The sequence below is a fragment of the Medicago truncatula genome, chromosome 6 (assembly GCF_003473485.1).
Source record: "Medicago truncatula cultivar Jemalong A17 chromosome 6, MtrunA17r5.0-ANR, whole genome shotgun sequence".
NCBI lineage: Eukaryota > Viridiplantae > Streptophyta > Magnoliopsida > Fabales > Fabaceae > Medicago > Medicago truncatula.
In genome coordinates this window covers 15034322-15043930 of record NC_053047.1, presented here as the reverse complement: position 1 = coordinate 15043930, position 9609 = coordinate 15034322, and the positions used below count along the sequence as shown (strand labels likewise).

General features: G+C 31.9%; 2 long non-coding RNA genes and 1 pseudogene across 3 annotated transcripts; all 3 read right to left on the bottom strand.

Annotated features, from left to right (window-relative positions):
* Positions 1–240: 240 nt before the first annotated feature.
* Positions 241–3565, bottom strand: LOC112417771 (probable terpene synthase 2; annotated as a pseudogene). Its single transcript, XR_005646636.1, has 7 exons — positions 3403–3565; positions 3004–3283; positions 2307–2679; positions 1980–2198; positions 1747–1885; positions 710–958; positions 241–613 (listed from the first exon to the last, which is right to left on the bottom strand). The product of XR_005646636.1 is annotated as a probable terpene synthase 2 (transcript).
* A 2673-nt stretch (positions 3566–6238) lies between these two features.
* Positions 6239–6919, bottom strand: LOC120576154 (uncharacterized). Its single transcript, XR_005642252.1, has 2 exons — positions 6779–6919; positions 6239–6453 (listed from the first exon to the last, which is right to left on the bottom strand). It is a non-coding gene; the product is annotated as an uncharacterized lncRNA (long non-coding RNA).
* An 82-nt stretch (positions 6920–7001) lies between these two features.
* Positions 7002–8778, bottom strand: LOC120580834 (uncharacterized). Its single transcript, XR_005646598.1, has 3 exons — positions 8635–8778; positions 8393–8538; positions 7002–7071 (listed from the first exon to the last, which is right to left on the bottom strand). It is a non-coding gene; the product is annotated as an uncharacterized lncRNA (long non-coding RNA).
* Between the last annotated feature and the right edge of the window lie 831 nt (positions 8779–9609).

Genomic DNA, 9609 nt, shown 5'->3' with positions numbered 1-9609 from the left:
GATGATAATATTATTAAGATATGAGATCATTTTCACTATTTGAACAACGGAAGATTATAGTTGCACCAACAAAAAACTCATAATATTTTTTTTTTGGGACCCCTTTATAAGGACCCAACAAATAATTTATTCTGCCAATTGATAATAATTTCAAAGTTTTACAACAATAATTTACCAAACAACTTTTAACTTTAAAAGAGTGAGGATCCACCTTTGATCCATTTTTTTAGGTTCTTCACATTGGAAGCACTAAGTTTCCTTTATTCAAATTTGAAACTCGAAATATAAATAAAGCACGCAAAGACATAAACATCGATGCTTAAATTGGAATTGGATCCACCATCACGTCTTTAATGTATGTTTTCATCAGTCCTTCAGCATGTGTGTAGTTATCTTTATCTGTGTAAAACACATCCATAAAACGCGAAAAATTGAGAGCGCGAGTTAGAAAATCCATTGGAACTTCGGTTGGCCTAAGACAATCTCTGTTTATATCTTTCCAAGCTATTGCAACTCCTTTTTGGCATTCTTGAATACCAGCTTCCCTAGACATACCATGATGCTTTTTATAACAATCCAACAATGAGCAAACATGTCCCCTTTTTTGTTCAAACTGTAAAATAAGAAATAACCATGCAAGTATTTATACCATGTCAAATAAAAAGTAGTATATTAAGAAGGAAATAATTTCAATAATTAATATAGATACCTCAGTGGACACAATTTCATCCATTAGCCTACATATATTTGCAGCACCATTAACAATTTTTGGCTCATTTGTTACCCATTTGAAAATGTTTTCAGTGACTTTGTCTCCCATGCCAATGTAAGAAGCTAATATTAGCAAACTGTAACAACATGATGTTCTTGATACGCGCATGTACTCTTCTGTTGTTGGTATATAGTTTTCGTTCAACCATCTAGCCTCAGTCATATAGGCTTGGACTGCCTTTTTAAACTACCATCATCATCATGCAATACAATTGAATTATGAGCATACTGTTGATTAATAATTAATAATTAAAAGATATTTCATTTATTAAGTAATAAAGGCTACTACATACTACTTACGCACTCATTTGTACTCTTTCTGTTTCATTTTAATTGTCACTTACAATTTTTTATATGTTTCAAAATAATCATTACTTTACAATATCAATGTAATATTATTTTTTATTCATTAATATACCCTTATTTATTGAATTCTACCTTACTTAATTAATCCACTAACTACTATTAATAAGGGTGTTTTATTGAATGATACTAATTTTAACATTAAAATAAAATCAACTTATCATGGAGTAATTATTAATGTGTTTAGCAAAGAGCAATTAAATTACTACTCTCACGTTCTTTTTGTAGAATAATTTTGTTTCTATTTAACTATCAAAGTTCAATGCAATATTAAATGTTGTTTTTTCAATATTACCCTTAATTATTTATTACAAAGAGAGAAATATATGAAACAATATATTAAATGAATGAGGCTATTATTGGAAATTGATAAATTATTGTATCAGAAGTAGTTATATTTATTGATTGTATTGATTTATGTAAAATGTTAAAAAGTGAAAATTAAAAAGGAACGGAGGTAGTATGTTCAAACAAACTGAAATGTTAAATTTCTCAACTTCACAATGTTAAATTGGTACCTCTTTTGTGTGGATTTTTATTTTCTCAATTATAAATCCTATTTGCCTATAAAAAATACTTCAATTTAAGTATAGAAAAGGCACAAACTCATACTTCTTTTTTGTAGTAGTTGAGGATGTACTCCCTTCCTTCTTCGATCATTGCTTGCTCTATTTCTTCGTAAACGTTCCAGAACGATTTATAAAGTAATTTCATGTAATCTGGAAGATCATCCGAGACGATAACATCCCACCTGAAAATCAATTTCGTTGCAATCACTTTCATTTTTTCTTAAAAAAAATATACGGAAAATTAAATGTGATGGATCTATGAATATGTCAATAAACCTTTCAATTGCCTCGGTAAAACGTTCAAGTTCATCAATGGTTCCATATGAATCATATGTATCATCAATGAGTGATAACATGACGTTTATTTTCGGTAACATTTTCCTTGCTCGAGAATATTGCGGCTCAAAATATACGGTCAAAGTCCAAAAGCAACATTCCACAATTCTGTCTCGTGCATAAGGTAGTTTGCTAGAAAAATCCAATTCCTTCCACCATCTTTAAAGACAACAAACAATTTTGTTATTACAAGGATTGTTCTTTGAAATATTCTTTTTAATTTGGTTTTGTTACAAAAAGATTGAAGGGTGTGATCAAAGTACTTACTTGGAAATGTTTCCAAATTCTTTTTGATGTAGGCTTTGGAGCAAATTGAAATCTAATTTAGAGAAAGTGAGTAGTATTTCATCATGGGAAGGATCTTGCTCATAGATAGAAATGTACCGTCGTGCCTCTAGCCTAGGCAAGCTCTTGTGGAGAGCCTGCCTTAAAGCATATTTGACTTGTGCTGCAAGAGAATGGCTCGATTCGGTAGCAATGAACTCAAGGTGCGTGGAAGTAAAAGCCAATGCCTCTTCCAAAATGTCTTCTCCATGAACAATCAAATGTGAGGCTTCATACAAGCTTAACATCCCTTCGACATCCATGATAAGTGTTTCGTTAAAGTTTCCTTGCTCATCTTTAAACTTGGTGAACACATCTAGCGAGTTTATAAAAACAAAAAGAAAAGAAAAACCATTAGATTCACACAAGAAAATCATTGCATTCCTGAAAAGAAATACTGACTATTCTCTCTAGTCTCAAAAATAAATAAAGATTTTCTGAATAACAGATGTATCTGATCTCAAAATTTAATTCTTGACGCTATGTATTAGAGACGAAAAAAGATTTGAGTTATGCATACTTTTTGTGAACCTAGTGTTTTTCACATTTTTCATCATTACTTAGAGTTAAGAGAGATCCTAACAATTGATTAAAGAGAAAGCAACAAATGTAAATAAGTACGAGTTATATCCATTCATACTTGGTGAAACGTAAAATCCATGTTGCCTCAACACCCTAAATAGCACAGCAAGAGAAAAAAGGTTGTCTTCAAGAATTATTTCTCCATTTTCAACATAACTTTTGTGGATATGTTGCAGAACTTCATCAATCTCTTTTTCAAAATGATAACTCAAACCCAAACGGCATATTGAATCAATCAGTTTAACTTTCTCAAAAGGTTTCTCTGATTTTGCAACAAGCATATTTCTTACATGACTTTTAAGTGTATCAATTTGTGTTACAATATTCTGATCAAGTTCCTGCAAGTGTTTGAAAATAAAATTTTCAATTAGTAAGAAAATTTATCTAATTATAAAATGACAAGGCTAATCATTGTTCGAATAGATGAACTATAGAAATGAATAAGGAACATATATACCATAGATTCTGAAGCATATTGAATGAAATATTCCCCCAAATGTTAGGGTGATAATCTGCCAGATTTCTTTGCTTGGTTTCAGGATTGGAGTTACTTAGAGTAGACATCCCTAATGAAATGAATGAATGCTTTAATTTATTAATAGCTCTATTTCTTCAACTCTAAGGTTTTGGGATGGAAAATAAAGTGTCTACTACATAGATATTTATAGTAAACATATTATTTTTTTAATTACATATTTAAGCATATTTTATAAGAATAAGTAACGTGCATGATTCTCTGTTTTTGACAAAAAATGCATGTCTTATTTTAACGTAAAATAAGGCGAGCTGTCGGTCTGCGCTCGCAATTAAATCTTTAACGGTATGTTTTATAAGAATACATCATTATTGATTTTTTTTTAGAGGATAATCATCATTCATTTTAAATAAAATATTTGTAGGGCTATATTATAATTTAAATTACGGCACATGTATGTGTATATGTATAAGTAAATATAATGTAAATTTCATTCAATAATTTATTCAAGGTGAGCTGTCGGTGTGCGCTCGCAAAATTTGTAATTTTGAAACACGTGATGATTCGGAAATATATCTATAACTATAAATAAATAATATTACCTCTCCGTAGGTGTGTATGAGAATACGTTAAATCGGTCTACAAAGGCCTACGTCCAACGATGGATCTAGAAATTTTGAGCACTGTAGACAACATATATTTTTTAGTTTTTAAAGAAAAAGTATAGATATACATCATAATTGTTCTATGTGGTTTTCATATCATATAAATATTGAATGATTTTCCAATTTTCAATGTCAATAAAATTATATTTTATTCTTAATAATATTCGTTAAGAACAAACAAAAGAATTTACCCGAGGAGGATAAAAATACTCACAAAGGTGGCGGATCAATGAAAGTGGGCGTTGCGGTCGTTGATATAGTGGTCTGAGGATAAGATGGCCGCAACCCTGTTGAGGAGAAGGGGGTGTCATATCTGCAGGTGCACCGATGCTCAAGTTAGTATATGAGCAAGAGTGGGGTGAAGCATGAAGAGATACATACCTTGTGATCTTGTCAAAATTACTTTATATAGGGTTGAGGCGAGCGTTGTATAGTCCTGGGTTAGCCGTTATGATAGACACTCATTATGATGAGATTGAATGGCCGTTCCAAACCATTAGTATTATAGTCTATTATTGGTATGAGAGGATCCAAAACTATTGGGAGGCTTTGCTTGTTGGGACTTTGAGCAATTGGGCTCTAATTTGTGGCAGACTAGGCTTTTGGCTAGTCCAGATCATAAGCCATCAAGTCTTTAGTTCGAGGCATTCAAAGTGATGACTTCAAATGATGACAAGCAAAAAGGTGATGTCAAACTTATTTTGATAGAAATGATCCATAAAATAATGTTTATGATACTTTTAGTTCGATTATTATCCTAAGAGGATTTGTATTATGTTCCGAGGAGAGTTGTTTTTAAGTTTAATCTTTTGTGGAAAGCGTAGCGAGAAGATAATGTTTTTTCTTCTCAAATAGTGACGTGATTTTGCCAATCTTTTTTAGTTTTGTTCTCGTTGCAAGCTGAGCACACATAGATTTGTAGAGTTGGGTCATTGTAAAAATGATATTGTTCACGTTTGTAAACATGAGTTAATTACAACATGTGAGATGCTTAGTGAAATGTCCCAGGTGGAATTCCAAGAGCACTTTGAATAAGACTTAGATGAAAATACATTGTTCAAGATAATGATTTTGATCCCCCTATTGTTCTCTAGGTGTCTCGCTTTATAAGTTTCACTTTCTTGAACTAATGGGCCTCTCTTTGGATGTTCAAGCCCATTAACCCTCTGAGGTCCATATGGCTCATGTGTACCAGGCGTGTGGAGCTGATCGTTTCTTTGCACTGCTCTTTTGTACAAGGCGAGTGGAGTCAAGGGTACACAACTCATGCCAAATTCCATCCATACAACTTTATCTCTCAAGCTCATTTAGTCTCTCAAGTATTTAATATATAACCTTGAAAATATTCTAAATAGTTGAACAGTGTTTATATAATAACATGTACTTTTGATATCTTTATGGGTTACAACTTGGCTTAGGTAAAAAGGAGATGTGTTTGGGAGAGTAAACTAAAATTGGAGTTATGTATCCACCCTATTGAACCAAAAAAGGGTTTTGAACAATGCCTCTGAAGTTTTGAAGATAACAAGTATGAAAAAAACAATTGGATATTGTCATACCCCAAATTTTGACTTAAAAAATCGACATTCATACGTCGTTTGACCCTGATCGGGCTCTGACTTCACTCATATTTGAATTAACATATTAGAGAGAAGTTTTAATAACCAATTTGAATTACATACTCTATAAAATTTCCCCTGTCTTGCATAATGAAAATGAACTATGCACTATGCAACACATTTTGAATTACATACTAAAACGATTGCAAGTTTCACTACTAGAAAAATTGAAATTGGAGACAGGCGAAATCCGTCTCTAAAATACAAGATTTCCGTCACTAAATGGATTAGAGACGGAACCAGAGATGGATTAGGTTCTGTCGTTGAATCCGTAGTCTCTAAGCTTGTCAGAGACAGAATTTCTATTTCCATCTCCAATTAGACACGGAATTTTCCGTCTCTGACATCAAATATCTGTCACTCACATGTGATACCGAAACAAAAAAAAATCCGTCTCTAATGCAAATAATTCCGTCTCTGTAGACACGGATCCCAATTCCGTCTCTAATAGTAATATATATATTTTTTAAAAAAATATTAATTTTCACATTGGCAGTTTCCAAACCTGCATATAAACTTGCTTCAGATTAGATAATGGTCCAATAAAATTTATCTTAACATCATAAAATAAATTATTTAATTACACCATCTTAATTAAGCTTCACATATCATATTCTATATAATGTATAGCCCATAGTAAATGTACAAACAAGATTTCCACCAAACTTGTTGAAGTAACATTGGTAAGTCAAGACCTATACAATCTAAAAAATAGTTACAACACCAAAATGAATGTCGTTTTTAATACCCTGCAAAAAACAAAAACAAGAAAACAACAATGAGCATACATACCTAACAAGACATATATATTTTGCATGGCAGATAGATATTCTATATTCTTTGGCACATGAAGTAAGACTGTTCTACTAGTGTAATATTAACAACAACAACAACACATGCATGAGCTACTTGACTAGAGATATAGACTATCAAGTAATCAACTACTTGGCAACCATATAGGCCTTATTTGTAGAATCAATTGCGGCATGTAATGGCTTGTTGCCATATTTTCAAGTTCCGTCATTGTAAAGCAAATTATAGTTAAGAAACATAACTTCATAATAAAATATATACCTTAGATGCATACCCCAATTGTTTGCCTCTAACAGGGAGTCGTTTATGCTACTGCTTTTTTGTTCTAACGTTCATCTATGTTCATTGTACTAAGCTTGTCCTTCACTTATACAAATGATGGTGAATATCCAGCTTGATACCCCTGCTGAACATGAACATTGCAATTGATCAAACTAATGAATGTTAAAATTGACCTAAAACAAAACAATTTTAACTTGCTTACCTTATCGGTGGTAGTCTTGGTCTTGTCCTCAATTGTATTATCACTCCAAGCTACATGGAATCAAATTTCCCTTGTAAAAAAATAAGCCACAATGAATAACTTTTCATATCGCAACACCAACCACTGAAATGTTAACTCATCAGCAACTAAGTTAGTATGAAATCTAAAGTTTAGATTTCATACTAAATTAAATTGAAAAGATTACCACACTAGAACAGAATGATCATAAGTAAAATCCAGAAATTCCATTGCAACACTCTATTGGCAGTTAGACACATAAACTCCAGAACAATACCTTATGAAAAGATGACCACAATAGACATTTAAAAAGCAAGTCAACAATATTTAAATTAACAAAGATAGTGATGAGAGAAGAGGGGTTATGTAACTTAATAATAAACAATGACCTTAAACACAATTCCTACAATAATAAACACAGTGAGCCTAAACACAATTCCTTCAAGAAATCCAGAACCTGTAGATTGATTGTTCTACATATTAGTTTCACAATCAACATAGTGGAAATTATATAATAAAAATCACCTAGTCCAATAAATAAACAGTTCAATTATATAAGTCAAACATAAATTAAGGGAGTAAATGAGAGGAATAGATACACCATTAACTTTGATATTGATTTCATAAACAAAACTTATTAAAAGTACACCCTGAAGTATAAACTCATAAATTAGATTGTGCTTACTTAACAAATCAGAAACAAATACATTAGCCTTAATGATAGATTGTACCTCTGAATCATTTGTCTTGGCTAAGAAGGAATGAAACTAGAGCAAACCTACTAAAATTTTACCAACCGCAACAGAACCATTGTGATTACCTAGTTCGAGCAAATGCATTGCACGGCTAACATTACTATGGTCATTGAAATCTAAGATCTTCTAATACAAAAACAAACATGCAGTCAGAATTTAGAAAACTTACAACTTTCAAGCTAACATTAAACTTTATCATGCTAAGTATCACCACCATGTACCCTTACTATCACTAAGTTTCACTCTTTCAATATAAACATTCACCAAACACACACACACACACACAAAAATTTCCACAGTTTCACCATATGAGGACATTAAGTAAAAAAAACAGCCAAATATGAAACAAAAACCTTAACTTCTTAATAAGGGATAAATATTGTGTCAAACTAAGATAAGAATAACAAACAAATTGTTAAGCCTTGATGTGTTATTCTTAATAAGGGATAAATTTTGTGTAAAACCAATATAGAAACACTTCAATTATGAAATTGAAAGTGAAAATAAACAGAAACCAAATAAAGGTACATGAATTTAGTCCATGTAAGTTGAAAGAAGCATCACAAAGAAAGCAAGAGAGGAAGAAACCTTGGAATGGAGGAGGTTCAAAAGATTTACCTTACAACAGATTCCACGAGATCGATATATATATATATATATATATAGAGAGAGAGAGAGAGAGAGAGATCTTCCTTCAGTTCTTCCTTCGATTTTAGGGTTCGAAAAAGGGAAAAATTGTATCTGACTTATTCTAGAGTCTGCATCTTCAAATTGAAGCATTATTGGTTAATTCAGCTTTAAAGTAGACTAATTTTATAAAATCGAAATTGAAGAAAAATCAAATTGAAATTGAAGCTTACCTATTAGAGATGAGTCTTCAGCGAACAAAGAAAAGATTGGTTGATGCAGTGATATGGGGTTAGGGTTTGATGGAGAGAGTTGGATTTAGGGTTCGATGGTTAGAGATAAACACAGTTTGATTGGTGGATAACAATGTTTGAATAGGATTGTTATCATGGTTTTTGGGTGCCAAGCCATTTAATTGGACTTGTACCTTTCGACCGTTGATTTCTCTCTTTTTCTTGGGAAGGGAAAAATTGAGAAAAAACCCTTAGATTCTAAGTTCGGGGGTCGGTTTTACTACGGGAAGGTGTTAGGCACCCGGAGTAACTATAGTCCTCTATAGGAGCCGTTTTCCTAAGTCGATTTCTACGCTTTATTTTTATTGCCTACTTATTGAAAGAAAAGAAGTTTTATTTGAGTGAAGAATGGGGGTGAGAAGAAGTAGAATTTGATTTTATTTCGGCTTGGATGAGTTTTGACTCATTGCCTACGTACCCTTTTAAGGGATCAAAACCGTTCGTAGTTCTTGCTAAAAAACTTGTTTTTGTTTTAATTGTTTGATTTTAAGTTTTGAAAATGGTTTTGAAGAAGGAGATTAGGAGGCTTCATGAGCATTAGATTTAGCAAAAAAGTGAGGTTTGATTAGTGATTAGAAAGAAAGTCTAAATGGTTAAGATGAATTGAATTTTCCTTAAGAAAAAGAAAAGAAAAAAATGAAGTGTTGACTTCATATTTATTATGAAATTTTTTGAAGTGAAGTTCAATTGTTTTTTTGGAAAAAGATGGATTTTCTCTAAGTGTTTAAAACCTAAACGCTTATTTAACCATACAATCCTATGCATACATCTAAGGTGAGTGTGTGCGTGTCGGTGCGCCATAGTGTCCATAGTCCATATTACAACATTTCCTAAATACATTCTATGGCCTCTTTGCCAAGCTACAAACCAATGGTAAATTACATCTCTAAAATGAATTAAAACTTGCAAAAATAA